The 15190-nt window shown below is 25.9% G+C and overlaps 1 protein-coding gene across 1 annotated transcript in view; it reads right to left on the reverse strand.

Moving 5' to 3' along the window:
• LOC134829434 (uncharacterized) overlaps nucleotides 1–15190 on the reverse strand; it is a 55084-nt gene that overhangs the window by 23251 nt on the left and 16643 nt on the right. Inside the window, exon 2 of the mRNA XM_063842498.1 lies at nucleotides 1797–2120. The gene's annotated coding sequence lies outside the window, so the exon portion shown is untranslated. The remainder of the gene's footprint in view (nucleotides 1–1796; nucleotides 2121–15190) is intronic.

Raw genomic sequence — 15190 nt, forward strand, 5'->3', positions numbered from 1 at the left:
TGAAAGTTAGTTTTTCGCTTTTTTTTTCGTTCGACTCCATTTACGACTAAATATTTTGACATTGCAACGTTCGCGGGACACTGACAGAATGAATAGAAATTGCTGAATGGACTAGCTGTCAGCAAATTTTGTGTTCAGGAAGAAGAAAAGCAACGAAGATAGAAAAAAATAAATGAATCGAGGCCTCCAGCAAAGTAAAAATTATGATTAATGAATGTCGTGATGATTTTTTTTATCTGGCATGTGGACGACGTTACAAGTAATAAATACAAACTAATGATCTGATTTGAAGGCATGAAGTCACCGGAAGACGCGCACTTTATTTTGACACGTTGAATTATATTAAAAAAGGTGAGTACAATACGTTTTTTTAAAATGCATGACAAAGCTAATTTCTTTCCATATATGCGGGCGAGACTCTCACTTTCTTCATTCAAATTTGTAGTTCATTTGAAAAAAAAAAAAATGAAACGACCGAGACACTTGCTGCGCGTGAGAATCGCTAAAAAATATTAATTAAAAGATTAGTTTCCGGAAAATGTGTGAAATATTCATTAAAAAAAGGCAAAGAAGAGATTCTTGGAAAAAAATTTGGGACGATTGAAGATATAAAAAGTTTTTTTAAAGGTCATGATGGTCTTGTTTAGGCGCTTTTTTGGGGTTTTGAAGTAAAATTATTTAAAAAGCGACATCTGGTGTCAAAATTTTATTTAAATTTTCATCAGAAAGTTCCTTTTAAGCTGAATTTTATTAAAAATCCATTAAAAATGATTCATAGAAGAAGTTTTTGTCAAAATTTATAAAATTATTACTTCATAATAATATTTTTATAGCGCCCTCTACTGTCAAAAAATTGGAATTTACCTCAGAGACCTCTTTTAAAACTAAAATTTATTAAATAAATTTTTTCCAAAAGAGATTTTTGTTTAAATTTGACCAAATATGACACTCAAAATACTTTTTGTACTCAAAATTTTTTTTCTAAAGGTCAAAATAATTTATAAAAAATGCTCTTTAAATATTTTGGGTTCAAATTTGTTCAAAAATTTCTTTAAAAAAACTTTATTTGGTTTTTTGTTCCTTAAAATTTTTTGAATTTAATTTTTTTAAGACTTTTTAATATCTCAAAATTTTTTTACGACTTCAAAACTTCTAATCTAATCCCAAAATTCAATATAAAATGCCTCATAAACTCAAACAAAAGATAATTTTCCGTATCTATTCTATTGTTTGTGCATATTTTCGCTTTCATTCATTCTTCTGAAGTAGCCCAAAAAAACAAACAAAATTTACTCGTCTCCATCTGCAGACAAAATAAAATTTAATCATAATCTTTTATTATCTTATATTAAAATATTTATGAATGAACAAATTAACTTTTATTTTCGGCTTTCATTCGAAGCACTAAATTGTATTATTTGCATCGGAACTAAGTAACGAACGGCACCGACAGAAAAAGAGAGAGAACGAAAGAGAGATAGTAAAAATATTTCATCAACAATATTTTTTGTTCCTTAACTTTTTAATTACTTTTTCCGACAAAAATATGCTAAAATATTAATTTAATACTTCGCTCTGTGGCTTGATAAATTAAACGACCTCACAAAATGCATGCGGGACACATTATTTGCATCACATTCGTTTATTGATGTGGGAAAAGCAAGAGATGTCATTTACTGGCAGGCAGGTTGAAACACTTGACAGAATTTATTTGGCAATGAAATGGGTAGAAAATCGTACCTTTGCGATGAAATATTTACAAAAAAGATGATGAAGAAGAAATTACTTTCACTTACCTTTTTATTCTGTGTTTATTTTTTGTGTTGTGTGATGTTTGACAAGCAGCGTCCTTTCAAATAATTTAATTTCCCGAAATACTCGTGTACCCACAAAAAAAATTTACTCTGACAAGCAAAAGTAAACCATTGAATTTCGCGTAATATAAGTACTTGCGGTTTTTACACGTGCGCGTCTTAACTTGAATGAAAAAATGTTTATTTTGCTGTTTTTTTGCTGTAAGTATTTATTTTGATACTTCTTCACATTGTTTATTATTTACTTTTTTTTTGCAGTCTTTGACGTCATCGACATTGACAAGAAGTTTAGCCAGAAGTTTTTGTCTGAAATGAAATGAAAATAAGAGTTGATCAGTATCATTGAAAAAAAATACATTTAAAGAAAAAATTTCGCTTGATCAATTTCAAAGTTCAATTGTTTTTGATGGGAAACGCGAGTGAGATTTGAAAACAATACGCGCTGCCTTTTTTTGTTTCTTCTTTTTTTATACGTTTCATTTACGCCACTCTTCGAAAAATATACACGTAAAACAAGAACTCACGAATTACCATAATTAAAAGTGAAACGAACCGTAGCGAACTTTCAAGCAAAGCAAAGAGTTCGTTCTCGTGTACTTTACTCTTAAAGTACCAAAAAGAAGACAAACGACGCAAAGTAAAATTTAATTTTAGTGTAAAGTGAAAATTATTTATGGATATACGGCATTTTTGACCCAGTCAAGCAAGATTTTGACAATTTTCTCGTGTTTAAAGTTCAGAAGGCAATTATGAGTTAAAAATATTTGTTTACAAAATTGGCAAATAGCTAAGATGAAAATTTTGCGTAAACTAAATAAATTGCGGTAGTTAGAGATTTATTTAGATGATTCGTTTGCTTTTAAAAACGAAACGAGAAGAAAAGTAAGCGCCTTGCGTGGCTTTGATGATAAAATTAATGTAAATTTTATATTTAAATTGCTCGAGTGAACATAAAATTATGATGATATAAATCAAATTTGATACATTAGGCAGACACAAAATGTTTAAGTTTGAGGTAATTTTTGAGGAATTTTACGTTAATTCAATTACGCAGTTTTATAATCTGGATCAGAGCTTTAAAAACTTAAATTTCTTATTTTATATCAGTAAAAATTACTGAAATTGTGCAACAAGGCTTAAGGTAAAATTATATTTTGCTAATATTTTGTCTGTTATCTAATACAATACAATATTGTTTAATTCCAACGAATTTAATTGAATTGAGTTTTAGAAAAAAAAGGCCGATACAATTATTGAAAATGTTTTAAAACATTTGAATTTTAATTTTTTTAATTTTCTGCAACTATTTTTTCATAATAATTTTTTAAGTAAAATCAGATCAAAAAGTAAATGTATTTTTACTTTTTGATCTTTTAGTGAAAAAAAAGTGTTTTCAAATCAGAAAATGAATACTTTTTAATTCAAAAAAAATTGATAAAAAAAATATGTCAAGACTTAAAAAGTTTTGCTTGATGCTCAGTATACATTTGTTGACTCTGTTCTACTGATTTTGGACAAATTAAAGGAACAAATGGCTTGAAAATAGAGTCTAGAAAATAGTCTTAAAATAAAAAGAGATCTGTGTCTAATGGTTGTTGGTCATTAAATAACCCGCTGGATAGATTTGAGTTTTTTTGAGAAAACTGCATTTTGCATTCTGCCAGGTTGTCTGAGTTTATTTAACGTATTTAACATGGTAGGCGTTGTTTTCTTTCTAGAATTGTGGTAGAGCTGGATTATTAGAATAAGATTACCCATGGTAGTAGGGGACTAACTTTTCGGCTTTGTATAAGCAGTAGCTTGAAGACCATTTTTTAAGCAAAAAGCTTAGAATCGTTCGATGCGGCTTGTGTGTTCGTTTAATCACAGCTAGCTAATATTGGATGTATCACATTGAAGATTTATTTCTTAACTGGTTGATAAATTTTGCCATCTGGTATTATTTCAAGAATCAGCTACAAACTCATTCTAATTTTGGCTGCAATTCTGTTCAATTTTCTAAAGTTATTAAAGAAGATTTTTACATACAAGTTATAAAATTACTCTATCGCTAACGCTAATTCAGATATTTGTATCGAATGCATAGTATGTAAATACTGTTGAGCTAAAACTTTGTTTTTCATTTTTTTTTCGTTCTATTTTTTTTTAAGAATAAAACTTACCAATATACCAACATTTTTTCATGAATTTATTCTCTTAAAGTATTTCAAAAGCAAAATCCCCTGAATCCATAAAATCGATTTTAAAGACAAAAAAAGCTGCCATCGCAGAAATTATCGTCACATTTTATCGCAATGTTCAGGTCATTACCATCAAAAGTAACTTATTACTACTGCCGATCCAACAGAGAGTGTTAATAAAGAACGACATCGACCACACCTCTCTTCATTGACATCCACTCTTTATTTTTCCAACTTATTTAAATTTTTAAATCCAATGGATTTCCGTTCTGATTTATAGTATGCATAAAGTCCTTTTTTCCTCTCAGTTTTCTCTCTTTTCGCATTCTGAATCGGAAACATTAAACTCTTTCTGAATAAAATCATGAAATTTATACATATAGCATGGCCTTTACTTGACATAACAAACAAGCAGCGTACGCAACAAAGGAGGAAGTAATCATCCGTTTATTGGTATGGCAAAACTTTTTATTCAAGGCTCATGATTGTCTTCCATGATAATAATTTCGTCGCAAAAAAAGCCGGCATAAGCCATGTTTGTCTTCATTTACATTTTAAATTTCGATATTCTAGACTTCAACACTTGAAATCACGTAGCTCGTGTGTGTGATTGTGACCTTCTTCTTCTCCTTGCTATAAATATGGACAGAAAAAAAATCCAAATTGCATGCAATTACAAGATTTTTTTCCATTCACATGATAACTTTATTTCAACACAACATTAAGACACAGCATGGGCCATTCAAAAGTTCATCGACGACGAGAGTTACACTTGCTGATAAAATATTGCCTTTGCTCGAGAAACGACGTGAAAGAAAGGCGTAAACGTGCAAATTATTGAGCAAAAAAGTTACCAAATGGAAAATTTGTGTGGCAGATAAGTATGAAACATTAAAAGCAAACACACATTTTTGAATTATTTTTTACCGCATTTCGGAGAAAAAATGCGGTAATGTCCAAAGAGAAAGGTCACGTGATTTAAAATAAAAAAAATAAGATTAATAGACCACGTGCTTTAATTAAATTATTTAATTATTTAAAAAAAAATTAAATTAAATTAAATAAATAATTTTAATTAAAATAATTAATTTTAATTAATTAAATAAATAATCTTTATTAATTAAAAAATAAATTAAACTGCGTGGTTTTAAAAATTTGTAAATAAAAAAAATAAATTTAAAAATAAAAAAATTAAATAAATGATTTTAATTTAAACTAATTAAAAATTTAAGTAAACCACGTGGTTTAAAAAAAATTTAAAATAAAAAAAATGTGTAATTAATTTAAATTATTAAAATAAATAAATAAATTTATTTTAAATTATTTAAAAAAAATAAAAAATAGTTGATTTAAATAAAATAATTTAAATTTAAAAAAAATTAATAAAATTTAAAAAAATAAATAGAATGACTTAGTTTATTAAATAATTTTAATTTAATTAAAATTAATGAAACCACGTGGTTAAAATTAAATTATATTTAAATGCGATACCATCTTGCTCCTTTGTCGATTGAAAACTTTTTAAATATTTTTTTTTAAATGAAAGATACTTTTTTCCACTTAATTTCACAGATATAACGAATGCAATTCAATTCCTTGACTGCAGCAGCATCGTCGATAAACGCGTTTGTAAGTGCAGTTTATGTTTTTATGTGAAAAAAAAAGTAAAAGGAAAAAATTTATGATTTATATCGAATACTGCAGCAACAGCAGCAGCGAATGCTTGTCGAACGAAAAGTAAATAAACAAGACATCTAAAATAACAATAATAGTGCAAGAAATGACATGGAAAACGCACAATACATCCAAGCCATTGCGAAACAAGTCACGATGAAATAGAGATTAGTTTCCTCGTTCATTCAATCTGCAAAACTTCCGATTAACGTTTTTTTTTTACTTTTTTGCATAAATGATGCCTTTGACTGATATTACGTTGCTCACAGCAATCATGATAATCGGCTCACATTTTCTCGGCTCAAAAATATGTATTATCAATGAACCGCGATATGTGCTGAATTTAATGTAAAATTAATCAGAAAATGATTGGAATGTTGTCTGTGCACGCACTTTTATTCAATTTACTGGCTAAAATTAGTGCCCATGCCTCAATATTTATATTTTATTGGTATTGAGAAGTGCATTTAATTTATTTTTTTTTTTTTCGTTTGTGGAGTGGAGAAAATATAATTGAAAATGTATAAGTTATTACATTTTGAAAACTTAATGAAAGATTTTCTCATTACATTTATTATAATGATGATAATTCGTTCGTGACGACCGAAAATTATGGCATGGCGCATAAACAACGCCATAGCTGAAACCCATTAACACGTTTATCATTGCAGTTTATGGCTTTGCGAATGAAGGAATTTCAATTGGATGACAAGTTTTAATATGCAGTGTTTCCGAAATGGAAATGCCTCAAGTGAAAAATTGACGCTATTCACAAAGGTACAAAAGGGAAGAGTTTGCACTGAGAGGATTGTTTCAATGGATCTCGGCTGCGAGCGATTTTTAGAAATTAATCATCCATTTATAGCTTTGGATAGAAATTTTTATCTAAGATACAAGGGCTTAAGGATGGTAAGTATCAATAGTTAAAGAGTAAGAATTTAATATCGATTCGAATGGAATGACATTCTTCAACAGACCAATTACAAATTATCTTAAAAAGTGCCAAAAATTTAAATTTTTTCCATTTTTACAATTTTTTTAAGTTAATTTTTATAAATTTTCTTAAAAATTATTTTAAATATTTTTTTATTTTATTTTTAATAATTTTGGTTTAAATTCAAACTTAGAAAAAAATCTATAATATTTTATAAAAATAGTTAATATTTGTGTAACAAAAATAAAATTTAATTTTAAATGCATAATTTAATATTTTTTATTATTTTTTTTTGTCAAATTTTCTCATTTAAAATTTAATTTATGAACTTAATTTTTTAATTAAATTAAATTAATTAAATAATTATTAAATTTAATTCAATTAAATATCTCCTCTAGGCTTTTGAAGGCTTTTAGACGTACATTTTTTAAAATTCTTTCGATTTTTTGTTGTTTTTTTTACCAATTTATGTAAAAAATTTGTTTGTTTTTAATTAAATTAAATTAATTTAATAATTGTTTAATTAATAATTTAATTTAATTAATAAATAATTTATAAATGAGAAAATTTGAAAAAAAAACAAAATGAAGATATTAAAAATATTAATTTAATTAATTAAATTTTATTTTATAATTTATTATTTTTTTTTTATTCCAAGTTAATTTCTATTAAAAAGTTAAATTAAAAATAATGTTTTATTAAATTTTTTGACCCATTTTCTTCAAATCGGTATCTTTTTCATCAAGAAAAATTTTTATTTAAATTTTTCTTTTAAAAAATAAACAAATTTTTGGCACTTTGCAAAACACCTTCCGTTATACCTGAAGAAAAACCCTTGTCAAAAACTCATCTCTGTGCACTTTTCAGACAATTTTCAGAACATTAGCTTGTCAAAAATATTCTAAAAACGTCGACAGAAACGAAGGACAAAGTTTCTTAACCCTCGTCATTTGTAAATTTAAAAACGTTTTCTATTCCTAAAATTGTGCATTGTGGCATTCTATCTTATATCTTTTTGAATCCTGCCGAGCACAATACAATACAACCCACATTACTTACGGGGTAGACTTGAGCGAGACATTTGTGTCTCATGTGAATTCAAAAATCCATTCTCTCTAAACGCAGACACACACAGGAAATGTACCAATGGCGTTCGGTATCAATTTTCATTAGAGACATGAGTTTTATTGCATTCTGATATTGTAATGATGATAACGGTAACTCGTTTCGAACGTTAAACATACTTTGTCTTCCTACTTTTTTTTCCTTCATAAAAATTCCACGTTACAGGTAGAGAGCAAAAAAAACATTCCACAAGAAGATGAATTTTCCTCTTTTTAATTTTTTCTCTTTCTCTGCCAGTATATCCTTTACCATGCAAATTTATATTCCTGTCTGTAATAAATTTGTCTTGTTATGAACAAACCATAATTTAATTTTCCGTACATAAAAAAATTCGCTGTCAGGCCAATGACTCGTTGCGGTTTGCCTTTTAAGACGAAGGCAAACAACGAACGACGAAGTAAGGAAATGATTTTTTCTTCACTTAAAAATCTCCTTTTTAAAAAAGGATTCGAACTAACAAACTCACGTTTCTCGTGATGCTTTGGCACAACTTGCGAAACTTTATTATATCTTTTTAAAAGATTACAATCGAGGTTCATTAGGTGAAAAATCGGCATTGAAAAACGGAAAAGTTTTTCGTAATTTACTCGTATTTTTCATGCAGCCAGCAGCAATGGAATGTAATAAACGTCGATGGAAGGTACCGAGCCATCATAAGCGTTCGTGTTGAAGTAAAAGAGGAAAAAGTAATCTAAGAATTTTAAAGACGTGTCATTTAGTCCGGAGGGGATTCAATGTGAAAGATATAACAAGGAGATTAATAATCGCCACGTTTTTAATAATAAAGAAAATCGAAAAAAAAAACTGAAGAAAAAGTTCAGTAACTGACCTGTGAATGCGATTTTTTTTATTACTGCACCGTTTGTTTTTGTTGTCTGCCTGATGTTATAGAAAAATGATATTAAACAATAAAAGAAGAAGAAACTTTCGTTGAGAAAAGTTGAGTTTGAGTGCATTTCTCATAAAAATATTATTTTTTTGTCTTTTTGAAAAAAAATTCTAAAATATTAAATTTCTTCTAAAATTTCTAATTCTTTAAATTTACCAATTTTTTTAAATTTAAAAGAATAAATATTTTAATTAAATAAATAAATTAATTTTTTTAATTTAATTTAATTAAATTAATTAATTAATTTTATTTTTTTTAATTCAATTTAATTAAATTATTTTTTTTTTCAATTAAAAAAAAATAATTTTCAATTAAATCCTTATTTTTACTCATATAATTAAAATTATAATACATAAATCAATTTTTTTTTCAAAGGTATCTATTTTGCATGATTTGTGATTAAAAATTTTTATTAAAAAAAATTATTATATTATATATTTATAATTAAATTTTAAAATTTTCAATAGTTAAACTGAATTTTAATTTCTCATTTTTTGATTTTTTTTTATTTTATTCAAAATTTAATAAATTAATTAAATTAAATTAAATTCTCATAACATTTCCAAATATTTTTAAAATTTTTAATTATTATTTTTTTAATTTAAATTTTATTTATTAATTTTTTATTTTTAATTATTAATCAACAAAATTATTTTTTTTTATTTTAAAATTTAATATTTAATAATTTATTTAATAATATAATTTATTTAAAAATAAATTTTAAATAAATAAATTTAATTTTAAATAAATTTTAGAAACAGACAGACACAAAAATAAAAATGTTTGAAAAAAAATTATTAAAATATCATAAAAATGCATGAACTGCATTAAAACGTCGACTTGACGTGCACTAATCAAAATGAATGGCTGGTATTTAAAGCTAAATGAGATGGAAGGAGCGCTGCTATTATTTCCATTAACTTTTTATGCAACAAATTATTTATTAATGCATATTTATGCGGAAATTTCTTTAACTCAGAAAATTTTTTGCTGTCTTTAAAAAAAAATGAGCGGAAATATCTTTCCTCCCATTTTAAAGCTACACAAATTTCCAAAATCAGTTTCGATTTCATGAATGTCATAACCGTAAGAATGTAGATCAAGGCACAGACATAAACATGATTCTTTATTAACGAAGGAAAAAATTCGGAGGGAGTGTCATGCCGTGCCATCACATGCCACAAAAACCGAAAAGAAGAAAAAAATTACGAAAAAGGAAGGAAAACGACACTTGTGCGATTCGTGTGCGAAGCTGACGAAGACGAAAGAAGGTCGTTTGACGTGTTTGAGGGATTTATGTAAGAAAGATATCGATTGTCAGACACTTCAAAATTACCCAGTTGTGAGCTCAATTCTCTCGTCGTCTCTTTTTTATTGTTTCCCACACTCGTCTTCGTGTGGCAGCAGCAGCAGCAGCGGGTTGGCATAAAAAAAGTCATAAAATATACATCATCTACATATAATAGATTGTTGTTTCCTAACATATGACTCGACACATGAAGTTATTTGTAACAATAAACATCTACAACATCTTTCATCCCAAACAACGCAAAATTAGGTTGAAATGTTGAATGCAAAGAAAAACATCGAAGGAGGCACTCACAAAAAACGTATCAGACCTAACATAACTCAAATATTATGGTGCTTCGTAATATATGCGAGCCCATTTTTTTACACAGAAGTAAATAAAAAAGTGATAAAAAAACATCTCCATGGAAATGTGTAACAATTTCTTTTGTTTTCATGCTACTTTTCCATCCAACGGCTCATCATCATACCGTCATGTAACTCATAACATATGAGTGTTGAACATGTAACGGCGACGAAAAAAAAACATAATTTAGAGCAAATTTTGCTCGCATGCGATATGTTACACAGCAAAAAAAAAAGACAAACAAGAAGTAAAAAATTCTCTCATGGTAGCTCTGTGAACACAAACTTAAAAAACAACTTTATATTTTTTTATGATGATAAGCATTGAAACATTCATTGAATTTTCATCAAAAAAAAAAAAAAGTTTTTTTTTTACATTTTTTTTTTCTGTGAGAAAACGAGATGATCGACAAATTAAAAGCGGTTGAAGCAAATATTCATAAAAGTTTATGATTTGTGGGATCAAAGATGTCGTAAAATGGGCTTAAAAATTATATTGAATGGTGAGTAGCTTTGGTAATTTTTTTTTGTATTGGGAAAAAATGAAGAAAATTATGATTGACAAGGACAAAAGTTGAAGGTGAATAATGTTATTATTTTTTGATTTATTTTATTTTAAAGAATTTCTTTCAAAAAAATGTTTTAATCCGTGTAAATTTATTTGATGAGTTAAGTTCAATTTTTATTTAATTAATCAAAAAATAAATTCAAATAAAGTAAAAATATTCTTTAAATAATAAAAATAATTAAATTAAATTAAATAATAATTAAATAATTCTTTAAATATTTTTTTTCCGTAATTAATTTTATTTTTTTTTATAATTTTTTTTTTAATTTTTAGTTTTTAACATTTTTATTTTTATATATTTTTTTTTTAATTTTTAAAATTTATTTTTTATTTAATTTAAATTTAAAAATCTATGAATGAAAAAAAAGAACAAAAAATTAAATTTTTATTTATTTTACTTTTTTTTAAATATCGTTTTCAAAAAATGAGTACTTAAAAGAAAAAATATTAGAAAAATTTTAAAAAAGTATAAAATTATTTTAAGAAATTTACAAATTTGATTTTTATTTTTAAAAAAAATCTTTTAAAAAATGTTTTAATCCGTATAAATTTATTTGATGAGTTAAGTTAATTTTTTATTTAATTAATTAAATTAAAATAAATTAAAAATACTGTTTAAATAATTTTAAAGTGTAAAATTAATAAATTCTAATTTTTTTTAAATATTTAAATTATTTTTTTTTTATTTTTAGCTTCTAATATTTTCATTTTTACACAAAAAAAATAATTTGTGAATAATAAAATTAAAATATTTTTTTTTAAATTTTTTCTTGAATTTAAAAAAAAAATTAAAAAGAAAGTAAAATAAAAATTTAAAAAATTAATATTTAAATTTAAAAAAAAACGAGCAAAACAAAAAATATTAGAAAAATTGAAAAAATTATTTTAAGAAATTTATAAATTTAATTTTTTTTTTTAAATTTATTAAGTGAGTAACATATTTAATTTTTTTATTTTATTTATTTTTATTATATTTTTTTTTTTTTTTTAGTTAAATCTATTTATTTTTTAAAATTTATTTTAAAGAAAATCCATTAAGCTTTTAACGTAAAAAAAAATATTTTAAAATAATTCCACAAAAATTACTTTCAAACACCCTAAAATCCTCCAGAAATCTTCAATTATTTTCCTCACAACATTTCATCTACCACAAAAGCTCTTTTTTAACTACATTTCTCCTTACTTTGCTAGGTAACAAAGCCTGAGTATATTCTAAACATTCACTTTTTTATTTTTGTTTTTATTATTCCAGAAATAGAAAACCGGTGCAATCCAACACATTTCATATTTCGTTGTTGTTTGGCTAAGCAAATATATGCAACAATATTGCGAGTAAAGCAAAAGCAAAGCAACAACAGCAATCCACCAATATAATAGAGTTATACAGTGAAAAAGTTGATTGAATTTGATTTATTAAAAGTATATGCGAACAACATGTGAGTTGCCCGATTGCCGAACGCAATGCACACCGAGAAGTGGATTTGTGTAGTTTTAACCCATTTTTGTTCGGTGAATTCGTTATTTCTGCTGCGATGTTTCGCGTTTTGGTATGAAGTCACGTTTCTAGCATTTATATTCCAAACTTTGATTTATTTATTTCTGCAGATGAACGCAAATTGATTTGGTTCATTAGTTGATGCTGCTGCCAGAGGAGGGTAAGAGACAAAGCCAGGCACATCATTTCATCGAAAAAAAAAATGGCATGAGATTTTTTGATGGTTTTGTGTTAGTTAGGCCTAAAGTAATCGAAAAAACCTAAATTCAAAATTCTGGAATGAGCTTTTTAACATTTTTAGTGGATTTAAGGGCAAAATAATTCAAAAATACCAATTAATTCAAACCAAGCAAAAAAATTTAACTCCGTCCCTGAATGCTGTTGATGTTTCGCTAAGCTCGTCTCTAGTTCGCCATATGTGAGAAATAGCATTGTTGCATCAAAACGCCAAGCCAAACCGCAAAATGATAAATTTTTAGATGGTAATAATTTGAGTGCTCCGTTCTTTGCTTGTGCAAACATCAAAAGTTTAATGTCCTTTTTGGTATTCGTCGTGTCTCTCTCGTGATTTCATCCATCCGCATATCTTTCTGTTACATCGTCGTCGTCGTCCATTTCATTTCGTTTCTCGCATGAGTATCGTCGTCAACGACGGATTTAATTGCTGGCTGTGGACCAACACACAATAAGTAACTTACTGCAGCAACAAACAAAATCACTCTCAAAAATAATGCCTAAAGGGCAAATAAAACTCTCTACATGAGTTATAGCTCATTTTTATTTTTTTTTTTTTTTTTTGTACAACTTCACGAAAACGTACGAAAAACGAGTTTTTGATGAGTCAGATGAATAATATTATCTTTATAAAGCAACGATGCTTCAGACAAAGACGAGGCATGCAGGTCGAATGCACATAACTTATCGTTTCTTGCTATTTCTCTTTATTTTTTTCGACTTTTTTTTACCTTTTTTTCGCAAGAAATTTTTCAATGAGAATTTCTCATATGTTTAAAATTTGCTCATAAAAAAAGTTTTAAGTCACTGGAGAGCAAATTTTAAACTTTATTATTTCAAATCCATTCTAGCGAACCAAAAATTCTCGTTTCCGCACCAAATTGCCGAGAATCAGAATGCAAAACAAAGAAATATTTCGTCTGGAATTCGGGACACATAATTATAACTATGTCGCAAATTATTGCGTGCCTTTCCCAAAGAACGGACAAAATATTTAAGTTGAGATCAGATATCAGAACAAAAAAAATGCATTCTTGGAAGAAGTTGTTATGAAATTGATAGCCAAATCATGTTACAGTCGGTCACAAATTGACAATTGTTCAAAAAAAAAAATGTTTATCACATCAAAGACACACAACATTAGACACTCCTTGTTTAATGTTCAGCTCATGTAATAATCTTCAAACTCGTTAAATAAGCGAAGTATTTTCTCTCCATTTCTTGTTCGTCGTCGTCGTCGTCTTAGTCATTGCACGTAAGTACTTCTTTTTTTGTTATTCAGATTTGCGCAAAAAGATAGCTTAGTCACATTTCTTCGGTGTTGTCGTTGTTTTGAAATCAGTGAAATTGTAAGAAATTTCTGTTACGTGAAATGAAAAAAATTGATGAATTTTTTGCGAGATATGAAATTTAAAGAAATAAAAAAAAAATAATTTAAAAAAAATTCAAAACCAAAAATTTGACAAAAAAAAATATTTTTTTTTTAAATTTTTATTTTAAATAAACTTTTAAAAATTATAAATTAATAAATTTAAATTTTTTTTCATAAAAAAATATTTTTATAAATAATTTTTACAAAATTTATAAATAATAAACATTACCTGATGATTTTTTTTTTAAATTGCCCTATGAACAATTTGATTTAGATTTTTACGCTAAACGTCACAAAAATTAAGAAAAACCTCACTCTGAAAGAATAAGCGAACGAAGAAACATGTAATTTTATTCTTCTAGGTAAAATTTAAGAAAGAGAAACATTTGTGACTTTGAGAATCATCAATTAAAACAATTTTTTTTTTTATCAGGCCATCTTGGATCCAGTGTAGCATCCATATCATCCCCCATTTTGTTTCATCCAACTTTAAAAGTAAATAATTCAATTTAACGTTAATTTATTTTTAATATTTTTTTATATTTTTTTTATTAATTTAAAATTTCATTAAAATTTTCATATTTATTTAAATTTTTTTAATACTTCGTTTTAATTTCAGAACAAATTAACAAACAATAATAATTAAAAAAAATCTGATAATTTAATTTAATTCGATATAAAAAAAATTTAATATAAAAATTGTTAAAAATAATTAAAATTTATTTCTTCCATAAAAATTCTATTTATTTAAAAACTTCGAAACGAAAACGAATTTTTTATGATTTTTGCATGAAATATAATATTTTAAAAGAATTTGTGCATTTTTCGTTAAAAAAATAAATTTATTTTCAAACTTTTAGCAAAATTTAAAATTTTTCAAAATTAATCGTTTGAAAATTAATTTCACTTCAGTAAAAAAAAAAATAATTTAATACTGCGAAACATTAATTTTCGACAAAATATGTCTTCTTCTATACTTTTATTATTATGTTATAAAAGAAACACACTAACTTTCATCAACAAAACACTCATAGAGTCATAACATCCATTTGTTATGTATTGACTCAATAGGCAAGATGTATTATTTATTAAATCAACAAAATAATAATTCGCGTTCGTTATGCAATAAAAATTTCACAGCTTCATTGTCTTTGCCGCGAAATCACTTCTTCCGGATACTCTCTTCGCAAAATTTCGATTTAACCAATAATAATAATAATAATTTGTAATTAATCCCATCCAACCTTCTTTC

Source organism: Culicoides brevitarsis, chromosome 2 (assembly GCF_036172545.1).
Source record: "Culicoides brevitarsis isolate CSIRO-B50_1 chromosome 2, AGI_CSIRO_Cbre_v1, whole genome shotgun sequence".
NCBI lineage: Eukaryota > Metazoa > Arthropoda > Insecta > Diptera > Ceratopogonidae > Culicoides > Culicoides brevitarsis.